The sequence below is a fragment of the Cherax quadricarinatus genome, chromosome 5 (assembly GCF_038502225.1).
Source record: "Cherax quadricarinatus isolate ZL_2023a chromosome 5, ASM3850222v1, whole genome shotgun sequence".
Taxonomy (NCBI): Eukaryota; Metazoa; Arthropoda; class Malacostraca; order Decapoda; family Parastacidae; genus Cherax; species Cherax quadricarinatus.
Window position 1 is genome coordinate 51,681,161 of NC_091296.1, and position 22,326 is coordinate 51,703,486.

The following is a 22,326-nucleotide window of genomic DNA, read 5'->3' on the forward strand; positions in this document are numbered from 1 at the left end:
AATAAGCAGTAGCGATGCAAGCCTACTTTCGTTATCCCTAATGAGATTTCTACACACTCAGAAGGTGAAGTACAGAGCCAGCTTTATGACTGTACAATATAAATTATCGATATAGAGCTTTCAACATGAAATTGTTTAAAACTCTTATTTCTAAATAATATACACATAATGATGTCTGGAACAAGCAAAAACATAATCTGGTGGTGAAATACACGATATCGTTGATAACACTCAACCACGGTGTTGTCAACACCCAACCACGGTGTTGTCAACACCCAACCACGGTGTTGCCGTCAACACTCATCCATTGTGTTACCCAATACCATAGGCTCACAGTTGACACCCAAACATGGTGTAGCTGTTAACACCAAACCACAATGTTGCCGTCAACACCCAACCACGGTGTTGCCATCAACACCCAACCACGGTGTTGTCATCAACATCCAACCACGGTGTTGTCATCAACATCCAACCACGGTGTTGCCGTCAACACCCAACCACGGTGTTGTCATCAACACCCAACCACGGTGTTGCCGTCAACACCCAACCATGGTGTTGCCGTCAACACCCAACCATGGTGTTGCCGTCAACACCCAACCATGGTGTTGCCGTCAACACCCAACCATGGTGTTGCCGTCAACACCCAACCACGGTGTTGCCATCAACACCCAACCAGGCACGATACACACATTAGAGCCTTTATTCATTAGGAACGCTAAACATTAATTTCTGCAGCTTATATATTTGTATGTTAATACTAAACATCAGACGGATATTTACAGCAGTTGCAAGAGGGCAGTGGGGAATGACCTCAAACATTAACATCTGTTTGTGCTGACCTCAGCAAAAAGATCGTCTCGTTGTGATAAAGATCTGCGCTAACACGAAAACATTCAAGATTATTATGGTCATCAGGTGCCTTTTGCCCGAGTTGTGTCAGTGGGAAAGGTTACTAGGCATCTGTGAGGCTACGAAACCATTATGGTACGTTATAGACCCTAGCCACAATTATAAGCCTTAGGTTATAGGCTCTAGCCACAATTATAAGACCTATAATACAGGGCTTATAATTGTGGCTAGGGTAATCTGTAGGTAGGCTAAGGAGTTAATGAGGGAAAGCTAGGAGTCAGTCGTTTAGGCTAGGATGTAATGAATTTGGCTAAAAGACAAAGGTTAGGAGGACGTTAAAGTATGTAGAAAATGTCTTTAGGTTGTGCTGGGTAGAGACACTTAATAGGGACCATTTCTATACATACAAAATATTTAGAGGAAATGAGCAATTCTGAATTAAGGTAACAACACTGAATGAAGCTTTAGGACTGAAGCAAAAATTGCTTAAGACCTTTACTAAATTATACCAGTATATCTCTATAAATACTCGTATGCCCTCATGTGCTATAATTTGCATGAATGTATGTATGCACGTGTATGTGTATATGCATGTATGTATGCATATATGTATATTTGTGTGTATATGTATTTATACACACACACACACATATATATATATATATATATATATATATATATATATATATAATATATATATATATATATATATATATATATATATATATATATATATATATATATATATATATATATATATATATATATATATATATATATATATATACACAGGTGTATTATACAAAAGCTTTTTAGGAGCAGTGACACTCCCACATCTCCTAGTTATACACATCACAGCTAATTCACATTATACTATATACACTCTAAGGACTTATCAATCCTTAGAGTCTAGACTATATACACATGTACTTGGATGTCACAGCCGCTTTGCAGCAACTGTCACTATGGCCCCTTACTTTGCTTAATTCATTCTTATGAACAGTCATACTGCTAGGCCCACAGTGTGCAGCGAAAGCAAAGCGAATGCACTCCAGGTTGCCACTGTATGTGGTGTGTGGAGCTCTCTTTAACAACCTTTATTAACATTTTTGTCGAGGTGAGACACATAATGCATCGGTATAAGGAACATGTACAAGTTATTTTTCCAAACAAACCACTAGAAGGTGCCTGGTTGTCGCCACCTGGCAATACTCCCCACAGTTGTTTACATCAATTTCATAAAAACCGGCATGAATTGAGTCCTTTCTGAAACATCCAACAGAAGATATCATGGTTATACCATTCAAAATAGATTACAAATCTTCCTTGCTCTATCCATAAAGACTATACAGTATATACAAATTACATAAATACAGTAAATAATAGTACATAGTGAGGTTAGCACCTTCAACTGTTACCAAGGCAACAACTGCCTCACTTCCTCTTCCTCACACCAAGGAGACCTCATCCTGACTTTCCTCGTGTTACTAAAGTACTTTGTGCTCTCTTTTATCTCACCTTCAATACACACGAATTGCCAGATATACATAATCCGCCCCTTTGAGCATTGTTATCTCCTGATCCCTATGTTTATTATATTCTTGGGCAAGCACTGAACTCACTGGCACACAGCAGTATTCCAGCGTGGAAACTGCTGTGTATTTCCTGGTTCTCTTGGAGCGACCAGATCGAAGATGTCCGAGAGTCAGTGCGTTGATGTAGCACTTACTATTGTGGTATGACACTGAACGTTGCATCGTTGACATATTAGGCAGTGCCTTCTGTGTTTCCTCGACGCCTCCAATTTCTCACGTTTCATTGAAGAGGGAATACAGATAAACAATGATTAAATAGCATTGCTAGAAACATTACTGCCAATAAAGTCGAGATCACTTATGAGGAATCTATTAACAGTGATTTTCTAACATATTTTCACATTATTGTAACAACCATAATATATCACTGTTCACATCCCATATCACTGGCGACGTTACTCCTACTTCACTGGTGACTGTCAGTGTGGGAGAGAAGCATCAACCGCCGGTCATGTCAGTCTAGGATTTACACAACTCCTGGTTCAGAATCCTCAATGAGACTCGTCCGTGCCTGAAGGCAGAAACTTACTGCTTTGCTAGACCTCACCTAACGAATATGTCCTGCTTTTAAACTGATTTTCGACTTGACTTATTCAGCAACGAACATTTTGGCCACACAAGCTGTACATATCTTCACCTTACCATTATCTCAATAAATAATCAGACGGATCATTGTGATGTTCGTATATCTTAGCGATATATTATACTAAGTAATATATTAAATAAATTTAGCAAGGTTAAGTTATGCTGCTAAAATAGTTTGGTGAAATGTTATAAATTTTCAAAAATTGTTCATTCACGTGATTATATCTATTATTACATAAAAATTTTCTTTAAGAAACAATTTAGAGTGTAATTTGGCCTGTCTAACCGACTTTGCTCATTACGGGAAGGAAGTGACGTGTACACCTCAGAGGTGGTATCATTGAATATCATCAATTGCTTATAAAGTCTGATGATGGGTACCTTATACCACTGGAAAATGTCCACTATTGACTAGTAACAGTGCTGATTACCTGCTGAGGATGGGTTTTTCACACTGCCAATCTCTGTCTCTGAAGAGAAATCCGCTGCTCGTTATAACACCAAAGCATAATTTGCATAGCTGATATTTATCCAAAAGCTGTCAGTAAAGATACAATTTTACACATACAATCCACAATTTGGAGAGGAAAACTTATTAAACGTCGTCTAAACTTCTTGTCCAAAGTGTGAATTGACTATGAAATTCTTCAGCAAGGTTACTGTGACTTTTATTCTCTTAGAATCTTCGTGGATTTTTTTTATTAATTCATTATACTGTACATAATATGATCATAAATCCACCATAATAAAGACGATGACTCAGTACCATTGATCCAAATCACATGGCCTCGTCAACTGTCATGAGCTGAGACGACAGAAATGTTTCCATGGCATTGCATGACCTGACTTCCCGTTGTGATATTACCCAGAGTGACCTGACCTCCAAGTGTTTTATGTAAATTACAATCGACATTGGCACGAATTACAAATAATTTATGCTTCAGTTACTTCCAACCATGGCACCAATTACTACTAACCGTGGCGCCAAATACTACTAATCATGGCGCCAAATACTGCTAATCATGGCGCCAAATACTACTAATCGTGACGCCAGATACGGCGCTGAAATTAAATTTGCATTAAGAGAAATTGGCGAGTGGAACTGGTGTCATAACATTTGACTCGGCCTCTTGTCTATCCCCTCATCCTCTTTTTTATAAAAATGAACCACACTTGCCATTTTCCAATCTTCTGGCACCTGTCTTAGAGATTTGTTGAATACGTAGTTGTTTTTGACCCTTCTCTCAACATCTATAGAGATGTGCTATTTGCTTTTATTACATCCAGCTCATGTAGTTGTCTCAATCACTTTGTTATGTTGATACTCTCCAGTGCCCACTGGTCTGTTCTGACTACAGAGCTTTTCTGTAGTTCTCCACTTTCTTCTGTGAAGATTTTTTTTTCTTTTCCTAACAGGTCACATACTTCTGTCAATACACAAATAACCCTCACGTAAGAGACTGAAGCTTATAACAACGTTTCGATCCGACTTGGATCATTATCATTTGTTCCTTCACAGTCGTCTTTTCTTGTTATGTGGCTGTGGTTCTGTTTTGGTCAGTGATGTTATATAATTTTTCAAACTGCCTTGCAGCCTCCCTTTTTTCTTAAATATTCCTTTCTAGCTCTACTGCTTGCCTCTCGTTTTTGTATGCACTTGGATTGCTCTATATTTCTCTCCCAAGCCATCTTGCTCCTTTCCTTGGCCTCTCTGCATTCCTGACTAATCCATGAGCTTTGTTTTTCCTGTTTCTTTTTTCATATTTGGTAGAATCTCTCCTTTGCCTTTTGGCACTTTCATTTCGTGTACAGTTCTGCCTTCCATTTTCGTTTTGTATTCTACTTTGCTAAGAAAAATTCTCATACCATCATAGTTCCCACTTCTCTGGTCCTCTTTTCTGTTGCTTCTTCCCTTTCTTTCTTCATTCCCCTTTCCACCAGGTAATCATGCTGGTTGATTCCTATTGGCTCCCCATATTTTTTTTTTCCTCTATGTTGTATTTATTTTATGTGAAAATCAGATCAAGTCTCTCTAGGTCACCTCCTCCCCTGAACCTTTTTGTTTCTTCACCATGTTAGCTCAGATTTCACTCTCAATGTTTCTGGTCCTCCATGGAGGTTCCAGTTTTTCCAATCACTCTGCATGTGATTAAAGTCTCCTATACTAGGAGTTCAGCTTTACTTATTTTCGCCTGTTCTGCCACTGTCTCCAGCACTTCCATCATTGTCCTGTTACTCTGATCACACTCCTTTGTTTCCTGTTGTTTGTTGGTGGATTATTTATCACTGCCTCCGTTACCTCTGACTCTCCAGATATTACATTGTATACAATGTAATCTCTGAACTCTCATGTTTCCAAGTTTCCCAGATCTATAGTGATTTGTTTCCGTCAGTGCTACTCCTCCGTTGTCTTTTCCCTTCTCACTTTTGCTAGACCTCTGAGAAAATCGCATCTGTTATCAGCCCTGAGAATTCCATCTCCGTTATAGATATATCAAGGTTTTGTTTCCCAGCCCTTTCTTTCAGTATGTGATGGAAATGGTTTCTAAAAACCGACAATTTGAAGAATGAGACACATTTTCAAGATTTGGGAATCTTTAATGAGGAAGCGTTTCGTCAGCCAGTGGCTAAAGAAGCTACTGGATGGGGAAACGTTTCCTTTAATAAAAGTTCCAAAATGTTGCAAAAGTGTCTCATTGTCGATTTGATTATCATACTATGATTCTTCTATATCTTACTGTTTTCTGGTCTTGCTGATTACTTCATTTATAGCAGTACTGGGCAGGGAGTCTATGTGGAGTCCTGAGGATTTACCTGTACTCCTTCACCCTGTTGCTCTACTCCTTCCACGAAGGTATTTCCTTCCATGTTCCATTCCGATTTTGTCTTCCCCGTTCCCATTTCTACTTTTCTGCCCTTCCTCTTCCGTCCAGTCTTCTTTCAAGGATACAGTATCAAAGTTTCGATTTCTACTCAGATTTGACTTCCTTTTCGTTACTGAATTTCTCCCTCTGACTTCGTAAACACAATTCGTATTGGCCTTGTTCTCCCTATGCACATGTTCCTACCCATAAAAAACATATGGATTTCACTTGCCTCTATAGCTGCTCTTAATTTTTTCATCAGTTCTGCAATTTTTTGTTTCCTCGTGTACTTTTCTCTCTTTCATGTGTGTGTGTGTGTGTGTGTGTGTGTGTGTGTGTGTGTGTAATTTGTTATTCAAGGCTCAGTTAAGAGAAAACAAGACATACACTCTGAAGTGATCATTCTTAGTTTCTTCACTCACTGGTAATGGCTTTACTGTTACGTACTTTCACTGTCTTTGAAATTGCTATTCATTCTTCATTAAACTTGTAAACTAGACAACTGCTACTGTTTCTATCACTGATACTTCTGATGATGCTATTACTACTGAAAATAATTTTAATAACAATAAAAATAATAAAAATAAAAATGTATATTAATTATATGAAGCAGTGATAGTCGCTGTGCTGGTAGTCTGCTGACAGTTATCCTGAAAAGTATTCACTTTAGATAACAGCAGCTGTGCTGGCGGGTACAGTGGTCGAGGAGATTCCTGTAATGGTGATTGTCTCCTTAACGATGGTGCTACTTCTTACAAGAATGGAAGTAGTTATAGTAGTGGTAAACGCCGCTTCGGTGGCAGGTGAGGCGGCGGCGGCGGTGGTGGTGGTGGCTGTGGCTGTGGAGGTGGTGGTGGTGGTGGTAGGTAGTGGTGATGGCGATAGGTGGCAATGGTGGTGATTGGGGCGGTGTTAGTGATGATGGTAGGTTGTGGTTGTTGTAGTGATAGATGATGAGGGCGATAAGAGTGGTAGACAGTGATGGTGGTAGTAATAGTAGTAGTATCTACCTTCGATGGAACCACGAAAACAGTGGCTTTCACCGTCTTCATTGGAAAATTCACTGTTATCTTAATCTTCTGCAGCACAATATTTTGTCACCTCCACTTTCATCTTCAGTATCACCTTCACCGTCACCCAAATCTTCATTACCGCCTGTCCTTCCATAACCTTCATTTTCATCGTCACTTTCGCATTCATTATCATCTAATTTTCGTAGCGACCTGCTTATTCATCATCCTCCCATTCACTTTCACCGTCACCTGAAAAAGTAAGCATTTGTTAGTTGTACCCCAGCAAACAAATATATATACATATATATATATATATATATATATATATATATATATATATATATATATATATATATATATGTCGTGCCGAATAGGCAGAACTTGCGATCTTGGCTTAAATAGCAACGCTCATCTATAAATATATTAAACAACCACGGTGACCGTCTTCATTTGCCATATAGGACAAGTGAAAATTCGTGTATGCAATAATTTCGCCAAAATCATTCTGAACCTAACGATAAAAAAATATTTCACTGGGTTTATTTAGTATTAGATTATTGTAAACAAAACTAAAATATATTTAGTTGGGTTATGCTAAAATAAATTGCTCTTGTTATAATAAGGTTAGGTAAGTTTTCTAAGATTCTTTTGGAGCAAAATTAAAATTTTTTACATTGACATTAATGAAAAAAATATATCTTTAAACGTATAAGAGAAAATTTTAGAAAGGACTTAATTTTAAATGAGTTCTTGCTAATTGACCAGTTTTACATATTCGGCATGACACACACACACACACACATATATATATATATATATATATATATATATATATATATATATATATATATATATATATATCATGGTAGATGAGTTTGGTAGGGTATGTGAAAGAAGAAAATTAAAAGTGAATATAGGAAAGAGTAAGGTGGCGAAAGACTGGATATCAGATTGGAGGGAGTATGGAGGAGGTGAATGTATTCAGATATTTAGGAGTGAATGTGTCAGCAGATGGATGTATTTTGGAGTCTGTGGAGACAAAAAACTTTGTCCATGGAAGCAAAGAGAGGAATGTATGAGAGTATAGTTATACCAATGCTTTTATATGGGTGTGAAACATGGGTGGTGAATGTTGCAACAAGGAGAAGGCTGGAGGCAGTGAAGATGTCATGTCTGAGGGTAATGTGTGGTGTGAATATAATGGAAAGAATTCGTAGTTTGGAAATGAGGAGGAGGTGTGGGATTACCAAAACTATTAAGCAGAGGGCTGGGGAGGGGTTGTTGAGGTGGTTTGGACATGTAGAGAGGGTGGAACGAAATACAATGACTTCGAGTTTATAAATCTGTAGTGAACGGAAGACGGGGTAGGGTCGGCCTAGGAAAGGTTGGAGGGAGGGGGTAAAGGAGGTTTTATGTGCAAGGGGCTAAGACTTCCAGCAAGAATGGTGAGCGTGTTAGATAGGAGTGGAAACAAATGGTTTTTAGGACTTGATGTGCAGTTGGAGTGTGAGCAAAGTAACAATTATGAAGACATTCAGGTAAACCGGCAGGTCGGACTTGAGTCCTGAAGATGGGAAGTACAGTGTCTGCACTCTGAAGGAGGTATGCTAATGTTGCAGTTTTATAAGTGTAATGTAATCGCGCCTCTGGAAAGACAGTGATGGAGTGAATGATGAAAGTTTTTATTTTTCGGGGTACCCTGCCTTGGTGGGAGACGTGTTATATATATATATATATACATGTATATATATACATGTATATATATAAATCATATATATTTATATATTTATTTATTTATTTTGTAGGTAGTAGGTTGGTAGACAGCAACCGCCCAGGGAGGCACTACCGTCCTGCCAAGTGAGTGTAAAACGAAAGCCTGTAATTGTTTTACATGATGGTAGGATTGCTGGTGTCTTTTGTCTGTTTCATAAACATGCAAGGTTTCAGGTACGTCTTGCTATTTCTTCTTACACTTAGGTCACACTACACATACATTTACAAGCATATATATATACACACCCCTCTGGGTTTTCTTCTATTTTCCTCCATGGGGAAGTGGAACAGAATTCTTCCTCTGTAAGCCATGCGTGTTGTAAGAGGCGACTAAAATGCCAGGAGCAAGGGGCTAGTAACCCCTTCTCCTGTATAAATTAATAAATTTACAAAGAGAAACTTTCGTTTTTCTTTTTGGGCCACCCTGCCTTGGTGGGATACGGCCGGTTTGTTGAAAAAAAAAATATATGTATATATATATATACACCACCTCTAGAACTGTACTAGAAGCCTCATCCTCAGAGAAGACAATAAATGTACTTCAGAGAAACTCAAAGTTCTTCTCGGAGCTGTTTCAATATTTTCTTCTCCTACCACTCCCTATATTCTATACCCTATGTGAACTCTAATTATAGACAGAAAACAATGACAAAAATGCACAAACATGAATACATTGGCACATTATATCTAAGATTACGAATCTCCTCCAGCTCCTCCGAAGCCGGACGCGAGCCAAGTATGCAGCAAGCATTTTCCCTGTGGATGGCCAAACACACACACACACACACACACACACACACACGTGTGTATATATATATATATATATATATATATATATATATATATATATATATATATATATATATACACTACATAGTAGGTACAATTCAGTCTGGGGAACATAAAGTAGTCATTGGAGTGATGTATAACCCACCACAGAACTGCAGGAGGCCAAGAGAGGAGTACGAAGAAAACAACAAGGTGATGGTGGACACACTGGCTGAGGTGGCCAGAAGATCTCACTCGAGCAGAGCAAAGTTTCTGGTAATGGGCGATTTCAACCACAGGGAGATCGACTGGGAAAACCTGGAGCCACATGGGGGTCCCGAAACATGGTGAGCCAAGATGATGGATGTGGTACTTGAAAACCTCATGCAACAACATGTCAGGGACACTACCAGAGAGAGAGGGGAGGATGAGCCAACAAGACTGGATATTGTGTTCACCCTCAACAGTTCAGACATTGAGGACATCGCTTACGAGAGGCCCCTAGGAGCTAGCGATCACGTGGTTCTGAGTTTTGATTATATAGTAGAGTTTTAAGTGGAGAAGGTAACAGGAAATGAATGGGAAAAGCCAAACTATAAAAGGGGGGACTACACAAGTATGAGGAACTTCCTACAAGAGGTTCAGTGGGACAGAGAACTGGTAAGAAAATCAGTAAACGAGATGATGGAATATGTAACAACAAAGTGCAAGGAGGCAGAGGAAAGGTTTGTTCCCAAGGGAAACAGAAATAATAGGAAGACCAAAGCGAGTCCTTGGTTTACCCGAAGGTGTAGGGAGGCAAAAACTAAGTGCAACAGAGAATGGAAAAGGTACACGGGGCAAAGGACCCAGGAAAATAAGGAGATTAGTAGAAGAGCCAGAAACGAGTATGCACACATAAGGAAGGAGGCCCAGCGACAATACGAAAACGACATAGCATCGAAAGTCAAGTCTGACCCGAAACTGCTGTATAGCCACATTAGGAGGAAGACAACAGTCAAAGACAAGGTGATAAGACTAAGGAAAGAAGGTGGGGAACTCACAAGAAACGATCAAGAAGTATATGAAGAGCTCAGTATGAGATTTAAGGAAGTATTTACAGTGGAGACAGGAATGCCTCTGGGGGGACAGAACAGAGGGGGACACCAGCAAGGAATATTTCAACAAGTGTTGGATGACATACATACAAATGAGGAGGAGGTGAAGAAGCTGCTAAGGGACATCGATACCTCAAAGGCAATGGGACCGGACATCTCCCCGTGGGTCCTTAGAGAGGGAGCGGATATGCTGCGTGTGCCACTTACCACAATCTTCAACACATCCCTGGAAACTGGGCAACTACCTGAGGTATGGAAGACGGCAGATGTAGTTCCCATTTTTAAAATAGGAGACAGAAAAGAGGCACTAAGCTATAGACCTGTGTCACTGACGTGTATAGTATGCAAAGTTATGGAGAAGATTATCAGGAGAGTGGTGGAGCACCTGGAACGGAACAAGAGTATAAACGCCAACCAGCACGGATTTATGGAAGGCAAATCCTGTCACAAACCTTCTGGAGTTTTATGATAAAGTAACAGAAGTAAGACACGAGAGGGGTGGGTAGATTGCATCTTCTTGGACTGCAAGAAGGCCTTTGACACAGTTCCTCACAAGAGATTAGTGCAGAAGCTAGAGGATCAGGCGCATATAACAGGAAGGGCACTTCAATGGATCAGAGAATACCTGACAGGGAGGCAACAACGAGTCATGGTAGGTGATGAGGTATCACAGTGGGCACCTGTGACGAGCTGGGTCCCACAGGGGTCGGTCAAGGACCAGTGCTATTTTTGGTACATGTGCACGACATGATGGAAGGGTTAAACTCAGAAGTGTCCTTGTTCGCAGATGATGTGAAGTTAATGAGGAGAATTAAATCAGATGAGGATCAGGCACGACTTCAAAGAGACCTGGACAGACAGGACACCTGGTCCAGCAACTGGCTTCTCGAATTTAACCCCGCCAAATGCAAAGTAATGAAGATAGGGGAAGGGCACAGAAGACCGCAGACGGAGTACAGGCTAGGTGGCCAAAGACTACAAACCTCGCTCAAGGAGAAAGATCTTGGGGTGAGTATAACACCGAGCACGTCTCTGAGCATGTCGAAAAGGAGCCATTTTTTTTTTTAAATATTGAAGCCACGCAGCAGAAAGTTACTGAAGTTGGGAAGCTGGGAATGGCTTCAACAACTGTGATCAAAGATCACTTGTTAATGTCGGTTGTTCCTAGTTATCATACACAAATGCTAAAACTCTGATGGTTATCGGACAAGGTCTTCGCGTATTATATAAGAACTAATTGAGAACTAGAAGTTGGAGAAAGAAAAATGCCAAAAGTGAAATATAAAAAAAAAAAAAAACAGGCACCACTAAAAGATACACTTTTATGGATACGTAATTGTAAAAATTAACGTTTTAAGAATACTAATATTTAACCGTGTTGAATACCTATGCCAGGCACTGCAATGTGTCATTCGAGTGTATTAAGGTAGAGGGAACTGATGTTGTGCTGTACACGAATACCTTTCTCGGCTCACGCAACGATCGAATTATATCTACATCCTACCATCTCCTTCAATTCTGCTGTGCAGAATCGCTAAATAACTATTATAGGTTGAGCACTTTCCATAAATTTATATTAGTCATCTGCCACCTTCCCTTCTCTGACTTGAAGATAAAACACATTTTTCCTATTAAAGAAAACATTGCAGCCGCGGTAGTTAATTTTGTTACGCATTATTTGCATTAATGTGAAGGTTATAATATAAGGTGTTTGTATTGTGAATAAATGCTTACGTTATATATGTATTTATTGAGCATTTATTAACAATACAAAGGCCTTCACATTAATGCTGAAACCTGCATAACTTCACAAATAAGAAAATACACAAATTGGCCCATAAAGAGAGAAATTAGAGAATAAGAACACTGAGACGACCACTCAGATGCTGAGTAAACAGTGTTATCGGGGGTCCTGATAATTCTCCCAGGACGAGTGCAGACGTGAATGTGTGCCTGGCTAATTAACTATATTTTTCGCAGTGGAAGAGAAAAGCATTATTTCTTCGGTCATTATCTTGTCTCTCTCTCCCTCACACCCCATCCTTTTCCTGTCTCACTCCATGTCCTTTAATCTCGTCTCCTCATCTCTCTGCCTCACCCCATCGTCTCTCTCCCTCTCACCCCTATTTTCTCTCTCCCTCTCACCCCGCCTTCTCTCTCTCTCCTTTTTACCCCATTTTTTCTCTCCCTTTCACCCCATCTTCTCCCCCTTGAATTCACCCCATTTTCTCCTCCCTACTACGCCATTTTCTCCCGCCCTCTCATTCCTTCTCCTTTCCTCTCACCCAATCTTCCTCTCCCTCCATCTCGCCATATCCTCTCCTCCATCTCTATCTCATCCCTCTTTCTCCATCTTCTCCTCCTTCCCTGTTACCTTGTCTTCTTTTCTTTCCCTTTCACCTCATCTTTCACTGCTTCCCCTCTCACCTTGTCTCCAAGCTTGCTCTCACTCCCGTTTTCCCCTTCATTTTCAACCTATCGTCTCCCTCCCTTTTACTCCATCTTCTTTCTTCCTTCCATGCTATCTCCTCCTTCCTCATCAAATATCCTTCCTTTCCTTTTAATTAAAAGAGTTTCTCTCTCATCTCCTGTCATCTCACTATTCCTCGCTATTTCTTCGTCCCTTTCTCTCACTCTGTTTCCTCTTCCTTCCCTCTAACCCAATTAGTCTTCTTACGCTCTTTCCCCATCTCACCCTGTCTCCTCTTTCCTCTCTGTTTCCCTGTTTTCTCCTCTTCCCTCTGCATTTCACTCCATGTTGTCATCACTCCCACGTACCCCAATTCCCCCTCCGCCTCTTTCATCCTACATTCTCTTCGTTTCACTGGTTCCATCTCCCCTTCCCTTCTTCTTCATCCATTTCCACTTTCAAATCCCCTTCCCTGCCTCTCTCATTGCTTACCATCATACACCCTTCCTCTTCCATCTTCTCACATCCCACATTCCCCAATTTGCTCCTCTCCTGCTACACCAGACAAAATAGATCTCTTCCCCTCTCATCCCTTCACCCTCCCTCCCCTCCCAACCCTTGCTATCCCTTCCCCATCCCACCCAGTCCTCCCCACCCAAGACCTCCCCTACCTTCCCGTTCCGTCCACCGCTTCCGCTTCCTCTAAGTAATTCCATTTTCTCAGTCCAAAACACACCAGAGTAATATAATTTGCACATTTCATCTAACTCATTATTTTCCCAACAGAAAATTATATATGAAATATAGCTGAACTTCTCATTGTGAGGATAAATGAGTAACATTCATCTCATTCATGGGTGCAGAGCACTCATGAATCAATCTTGACAACCTTGTCAGTATAAGGTAAACCGAGTTATTTACATTAATATTCGTTACCTCTTTTTATCTCTACTTACTTGTTTATTGTTCCTATTCTTCACCTTGTGTAATTACCTAATTGTGATTGCAGGGGTCGAGACTCAGCTCCTGGCTCCGCCTCTTCACTGACGCTACTAGGTCCTCTCTCTCCCTGCTCCATTAATTGGGAATGCAAGAATAATGATAATACAGTAAAAATCCCCGATTTTCGTTCTGCCGATTATAATGGACTTAGGGAACATCTGTCTAATCTTGATTGGGGTTATCTAGCTAATGATTTTATTGACGATAATCATACTTATGAATATGAAGGGATCTGCTTTTATGATTGTTTTCTTAATAATGTACACAGTGCCCAGAGTATACACATTCCTTAACATTCAAGAGAGGATTAACTTACAAGAAATCCCTCTCCTCCCTTCCTGTAGCTCCAGGATGCGGGATATTGCCAGGGAATAACAAGATTATTAGGAATTTCGATTCTTTCGTCTCGGAGGTTATCACGTGCCAATCAGTAAGCCGATATTCATGAAGCTAATGGCAATAATTACCCATGGAAAGAGAAGATGTTTCGCAGACTATGCAAATCACTCAAAATTTTAACATTAAATATCAAGTGGATGAGGTAAAGAGAATGAAAGTTTAAACATATTATCATGAAGCATTTGTGAAATACTGACGAAAAATCAGCTGATGGAAAAACGACAACATAATTAAAAAGCTGAAATTATTTATTATATTACACAAATAACCCGCACATAGAAGAGAGACGCTTACGACGACGTTTCGGTCCGACTTGGACCATTTACAAAGTCACACTAACCAGAAGTGGAGCAGGACGGCTATATATAGGCAGGAAGAGGTAGTGGTGGTAGTAGTAGTAGTAGTAGTAGTAGTAGTAATAGTGGTGGTAGTAGTAGTAGTAGTAGTAGTAGTAGTAGTAGTGGGGAATAAGGAGGAGGAGCCAGTCAAATACAAAGAAAGGGGAGCACTGCAAGGGAGGTAGGTGCCCACAGAGGGAGAGCAAGTGCACAGAGGTGGGTGAAAGGGGAACTGGTGAAATAAATAATGAAGGAACAGAAACACGAGACAGAAGACAGACAACCCAGAGGAGAAAGAGGAAAGGGGAAGAGGGAGAAGAAGAAAAAGAAAAAAGAAAGAAAAAATGAGGAGTCAGGTTGTCATATATATAGCCGTCCTGCTCCACTTCTGGTTAGTGTGGCTTTGTAAATGGTCCAAGTCGGACCGAAACTTCGTCGTAAGCTCCTCTCTTCTATGTGCAGGTTATTTGTGTATCGTTCCAGTCACGGTATTGTGCCTTTTTTTATTATATTAGCTTTCACAAATTTAACAGAACGTTTAAACCTAGAAAGCGGATAGTTTTACTGAAATCCAAATGTACCCATGTTTCACTCTCTGCTACATTCCCCTTTTATTTGATTTAGATTTGGTTTAAATTTGTTTCAGCTTTTAGATACTTTCCATAATGAAATTTATAGGTAGGTCCAACGAATTCAAGAAAGAAATCATGTGTTTCAGTATAATGTCACCAGTAGAGGACATCAACAATTATTATCCACAAATCTGTATATGGAAATGTTTTCTTAAAATAGCCAGGTTAAAAAAACGCGATGCGTAAATTACCCAGTGTAGGTCTCAAAGGATTTTCATAGTTATCTTTATTCTTTGTAGATAGTCCAAGTAATCATACACAAGTTCATAATATACACAAATTAACCAAATCACTAATAATACACAAATATAACCTGTACATGGGAGAGAGAAACTTATGATTACGTTTCGGTTTGACTTGGATACACAAATAACCCGCACATGGAAGAGAGAAGCTTACGACGACGTTTCGGTCCGACTTGGACCATTTACAAAGTGACTTTGTAAATGGTCCAAGTCGGACCGAAACATCGTCGTAAGCTCCTTTCTATGTGCGGGTCATTTGTGTATCGTTCCAGTCACGGTATTGTGCCTTTTTTTGTTATTCGACTTGGATCATTAACAAGTCACTTGTAAATGGTCTAAGTCGGACCGAAACGTCGTTGTAAGCTTCTCTCTGTGTGCGGGTTATTTGTGTATTATTCCAGTCAGCATATTGTGCCCTTTTTGTTCTTCAAATCACTGTAGTAATTTGAAGTTAATTCCTATGTATTTTCATGTCCTGAATTCAAATACCACATTTGATTATTATAATCAAAAAGAAGCGCTAAGCCACAAGGGCTATACAGCGATACCACATTTGAAAAATGCTTATTGGCTATATGTTTAAAGATACGGGACATGTAATATTTGATTATTTTATTATAACGTATAATGCCTCAGTATGTTTTAAACTAATCCGTAATCTGCCTTTTTGCATGACGCTTCACATCAGCTGCTAGGAGATTCCACTGTTGAAAACGAGAGCCTAGCAGCTCTTCCTTATTTTTGAGTAGTTGTAGATCCCTGACAAGGTCATAGAGTTCCCTTTTTGTTATGACATGCAGCCTAGAGGAGTATGTTTCATCGAAGTTTCGGTCACTCTGTAATCCAGCACTGTCATCCTTCTCTTCCTCACCATTTTCATCTGACTCGAAGGATACCAAAGTTGGTGGATCAGGAACAGGCGGACTTTCTCCATGTGGAACTGGGGAAATAGCTGATGGAATGTTTGGATATTCAATGGCCCCTCTTTTTTTTTCTTTGACAAGCCCTTTTGTACAGGAGGTACCTTACAGAAATAATTGTTATGGTCTGTTGGCTCCCGCCATGTCATTAGCACAGCAAAAGGTATTCCTTTCTTCTTCCTGCTCGACTATTGGCGAAAGTTAGTAGCGCAACTGTTGCAGCATGTGTGTGGAGCCCAGTTCTTATCCTGGTCACCAATCTTGTATCCAAAATATAGGTGATATGCCTTTCTAACCATAGCAGTTATGCGGCGCTTCTGTGATGCAAAGGTCACCTCACCACAAATGTAGCAGAAGTATTTATATCATTCAATAAGAAAACAAAATTAATATAATATGCCTCACATGCATATCAACAGCTTGCTCAGTGAATTTTTATTATAAGTTTAAAAAGTGTTTGGCTAAGAAAATCACCTGCTTTTTACCTCAAAATATAAACTTGCACAGCACAACCACCTTCTATGACTGCTGGAACAATAATAAAGGACAGTAAGACTGTGAGTGTGGAAAAACACACTGCCGCAAGCCTGTTGGAACTTGTTGTAACACGTAGGTGTATATTGAAAAGTAGAGCTAACGAACAATTTTAACCATGATATTCATTATCAGTGACCTAAAATTAGTTGGAAATTGCTACTCTGGTCTCGTAAGCATTTTGGTTGTTGACCAGTGTAATATTTAGGATGTGGAAAATTGCATTTATCTGTATGTATAATTATGTACATAATAAATGAACATAGATAATTATTATTTATCAGCTAGACTAGTAGGAATTTGGGACACCTAGGTCGCAAAAATGTCCCCCTTCGATACCTACCACTGTCATATCCACAAGTTGCTCTGGACCTATTAATTAAATGAATTATACATCACCAGGAATTCTGGTAAATATATAAATTTGTGGACTGTATATTAAATTAAAAAATGATTATATATAAATACACATATACATAACAGAAGGAAAATATATCTTAATATCACTCACCAATTTGACTGGATATTAAGTTGTATCATACTCAGAAAAACCTCACTAAATTTATGAAAACACTGGCCAGAATTATACGCAAATCTAGAGAGCTTATCTGAGGTTCCTGGAGCTGTCTTGTCCAGTCGTCTGATATCTCAAGTTATGCAGGAATACACATCCACCAATTTCGCCTCCTATTTGAGAGGTGTCAACACAATTTTAACCTCTAGAGCACCAAAATTTCTTCCCATTACACCAACGTTTGTAATCCAAATTCAAAACCAAGATGGCGAGTGTCTCTTCTTTTTTTCGATAACATACTTCTTTTAAAAATACAATATAGGGCATCTATTTACCTATAAATTACCGTATTTCCGGAAAATATATACAGTATTTTCCACACTGCGGCCGGCCGGAGTTCGTTGCTAAACGATTCAAATTACTCCTTCCTTTAGGAGACGATTCCAGCCAGTTCTGGCTTGAGTGGCTGTTCTCCTAGTAGGTCTTACTACGATTTCATCTTCCGGCATCACTTGGTCTGCGTTATCTTCCATATCACTCGTGTCACTTTCCCTCAGATTTTCATTTACGTTTGATTGAACACCTAATTCCAAGGGAATCAATTTATTAATTGTATGTAAACTTTCCTGGCCACGACACAACACTTTGACATTCCTGACAACACCTTATGCATCTGGGTACAATGTCAATACTTTGCCCAGAGGCCACAATGTTCGATGTTGTTCAGTGTCAATTAACACAATGTCATCTGGTTGAATGGTCTGTCGATTTACTGCCTCTGTCGCACCATAAAAGTGTTCACGTAGTGTAAGAAGATATTCCTTATGCCACACATTAGACCAATGATCAATTACTTTATTTAACTATTTTAAATTTATTACACAACACTGCCGCATCATTGTAATCTTCATCACTTTCTTCCGGATTATCTCTATAGACAGGGGCAGCTTCCAATTTCCTTCCACATATTAGGTGAGAAGGTGTTAATACATCTGCATCAGGTGTATCACTCATGTATGAGAGAGGCCTATTATTTATACGATTTTCTGCCTCCACTAACACTGCACGGAATTCTTCCAAATTAATTCTCTTACGGTGTAGAACTTTGCGGAGACACCTCTTCACTGTGCCTATCAGAATTTCGTACAGCCCCCCCTGCCAAGGGGCTCTAGGAGTAATAAATTTCCAGGTACACCCTCGCTGGGTTAACAGAGATTGAACATCGTTACTATTATTTAATTCTATCAAGTGTTGAGCACCTGCTACGAAATTTGTGGCATTATCCGAAATCATCAATCTCGGACAGGATCTCCTAGCTGCAAATTTTCGAAACAGCTGTATAAACTGTTCTGCAGACAAGTCCTGTGCCACTTCTAAATGAACTGCCCTAGTAGCAGTACAGGTGAACAAACAAACATACACTTTCAGTGGAACACCATTTGACGTACCTGTTAAAATTATTGGACCACTATAGTCTACACCTGTTACATCAAATGGTTTCACTAATTGTACACGCTCCTTTGGCAATGGTGGAGGACCAGGGTACATATAGAATCTGGCATCCACACGGCGACATATTACACAAGATTTAATCACTCTTTTTACACTTTGCCGTCCTTGTGGAATCCAGAAAGTTTCCCTAATACAATTTAAGGTATCTTGTACCCCACCATGCATTACATTTTTATGGGCATTTAGAACAATCAAATTTGTTAGATGATGAGTTTTGGGCAGTAAGATAGGGTGTGTAGCATAATCACCCAATTCAGTATTTTGTAACCTACTTCTGCACCTAATTACATTGTTCTCTAAATACAGCCCCAATTTCTCTATTATGGAACTTTTCACAATTTTTCTTTCCATCATCAATTTAATCTCATTTCCATAGATTTCCTCCTGTACCCTCTTTATCCAATATTCAAGAGGATGTGAAAACTTATATGAAATATTCATCTTGTTTACAAATTTAAACACCAACTTAGTTACATTGATTAGTTTGGGTAAAGAAGAATACCTATTTATATCAATGGCTAAGGGAGGACAAACTATTGGAGCGGTGGTCACAGTAATTTCAATAGGAGCAACATACGCCTTTTGTACAGGCCAATTAGCTTTATTTACCAACCAGGTCGGTCCTTTAAACCATGATACAGCATTTACAAATTTAGCATAAGATAAACCTCGAGACAAGAAATCAGCTGGATTCTCCTCACCAGGTATATGATTAAATGTTAACATATGCTGACCCAAACTATTATACTTCTCTTTCATCTGATTAATTTCAGCGACTCTGTTTTGTATGTACACAATTTTACTGTTTCCATTACGAATCCATTGTAAGGATACCTCATTATCAGACCAAATTACAGTGTCGCTAATATTTATCTCCTGCAACTTATTTCTTATATAATTAGCTAATTTGACACCTACATAAATGGCTGTTAATTCCAACTGAGGCAAGGTACATGATTTAATTGGAGACACTTTAGCCCTAGATATAACAAGAGAAATAACACTATTACATTGAAGGTAAGCAACTGCTCCATATGCCAATTTTGAAGCATCACAAAAAATGTGGAGTACGTTTTTCCCATTTGGATTGGCCACCTGGCATGGGAACTCCAACATTGGAATTTTCTCATAATCACCAATTAATTCATCCCACCTGTTAATGAATTCCTCAGGTAGAGTTTCATCCCAAGCACATTTAAGTTTCCATGCTTCCTGTATTAATAATTTTCCTCTTATAGTAAGGGGTGACACTAAACCTAGTGGATCAAAACATTTGGAAACTTCAGCAATCAAGACTCTCTTAGTTAATTTATTGGGCATACTGTAATTATTAGGTTTTAACTTTAACAAATCTCTCAGTATCCCAAGTTAATCCCAATACATTACTACATTTTGGCACTTCATCTCCAGGGAAATCTTTACTTATTTTGTCCTTTAATTTGGACGAATTACTATTCCATTCCCTCAGAGGCATATTTGCACTTTGCATTATTTTATTAGCCTCTTCGTAAGTCATTAACAGTTCCTCTTCAGTTGACGTCACACCCAGGAAATTGTCCACATAAAATTGTTTGCTCATTACTTTACTCAATGGACTTTCTGTACGTTTAATGTGTGCATTTATCGTCGCTTGAAGTAGGAACGGACTGGATGTAGCACCAAATAATACGCTCCTAAAGCGAAAGGTTTTCAGAGGGCTAAGTGGGTCACTAGGATTCTCAGGCCATAAGAAGCGGGTACAATCCCGGTCAGCCTCTTGTAAACCCACTCTTAGGAAAGCTTTACTTATGTCAGCCGTAAAGGCATAATTTTTCATCCTGAAATTTAATAAGATATCTCCTAATTTTTCCGTCAACGACGGACCTGTCATCAAACAGTCATTTAAACTAGGTACATTTTTGTTACTCCTGGCACTACAATTAAACACAATTCTCAGAGGAGTGGTCTTAGAATCCTTCTTCACTCCGTGATGTGGCAAATAGTGACCATAAATTTTGGCTTACTCAGGAGGTGCCTCTTCTATAAATTTATTAATTAACTGCTCAGCAATTATATCATTATAGGCAGTTAACAATTCTGGTGTCTTACTCAGTTCGCGGAGCTGAGCCTTTAATTGTCCATATGCCATTCTGTAATTAGTGGGCAATTCTGGATGGTTCAGTCTCCACGGAAGTCGTACCCAGTATTGTCCAGATTCAAATTTTACATCTCTCAGGTATTGTTCTTGAGTAAAAGAATCGTCTGGACTTACTTCATTTACATTTATTCCAATGCTGTCTAATTCCCACAATTTATGCACTGGCTCAACACCATCCTCTATGAAAGAATTATACTGGGGTACGACTTCATGAGTAAGACACACAGTTATGGTATTTGTAGTTTCCTCTAGTCATGAATTATTATTACGAGGAATCCTACCATACATTACATGGGCTCCTGCAGTCTTCAAAAGGGTGACACCACATTTCTTTACCATACCCTTTACAAAGGAGGCATAATAGTCACTACCTATCAAAATATTTATTGGGCCTACAGAATCATCACTTACACCAGAAGGTGCTAAATTTACATTATGTGAGTCTTTCTGTAGCTTTACAAGCCCTACTGTAGATATTTTCTCTGGAAGTCTATCTACAATTACTGCATCAACACGTTTTTTCTCATTGCCCAACCTGACAGTTACATAAACAGTGTCATACAATTGAGCTCTTTTATCTGAGAGAAAACCAGATAATTTTAAAGTTGTGGGATTTCCCATCTGTACTTTCATACCATCAAGACATTTACGTTTTATGAAAGTACGCTGGGATCCCTGGTCCAATAATGCAGTTACATTTTTTGATTTATGCCTTTTATAGTCAATTTTTACCTGTAACACAGGTAAGGCTACTTCAGCAAAACCATCATTATTAACATTAGCAGCAATTTTTACATTAGCTACTGTTGTGTCAGGATTGTCAACATTATCGTTATTATCAACATTATCATATAGACCCTTACACATGACTATATGGTGTCTTCCTTTGTGACATTGATTACAGTTGTTTAATTTGGCATGACAATCCTTTACATTGTGATTACCTAAACACCTGATACATCTGGCAAGTTCCTCCAATCTTTCAACTTTATCATTCCATGAATTGTATGCATTGCAATTCTTAGAAAAATGAGTACCCTTACAGAAGAGACAATCTCTCCTTTCTTTGACTGGTTTCTTATTAACTGGGCTACTCTTAGGAGGGTACTTATTCTTCTTACCTTGTGGAGAATCATTAT

At 39.1% G+C, this 22,326-nt stretch overlaps 1 protein-coding gene across 1 annotated transcript in view; it reads right to left on the reverse strand.

The window, feature by feature from the left end:
- Positions 1 to 7,016: 7,016 nt before the first annotated feature.
- sNPF-R (short neuropeptide F receptor) overlaps positions 7,017 to 22,326 on the reverse strand; it is a 339,763-nt gene continuing 324,453 nt past the window's right edge. The window contains exon 3 of the mRNA XM_053771653.2: positions 7,017 to 7,155. The gene's annotated coding sequence lies outside the window, so the exon portion shown is untranslated. The remainder of the gene's footprint in view (positions 7,156 to 22,326) is intronic.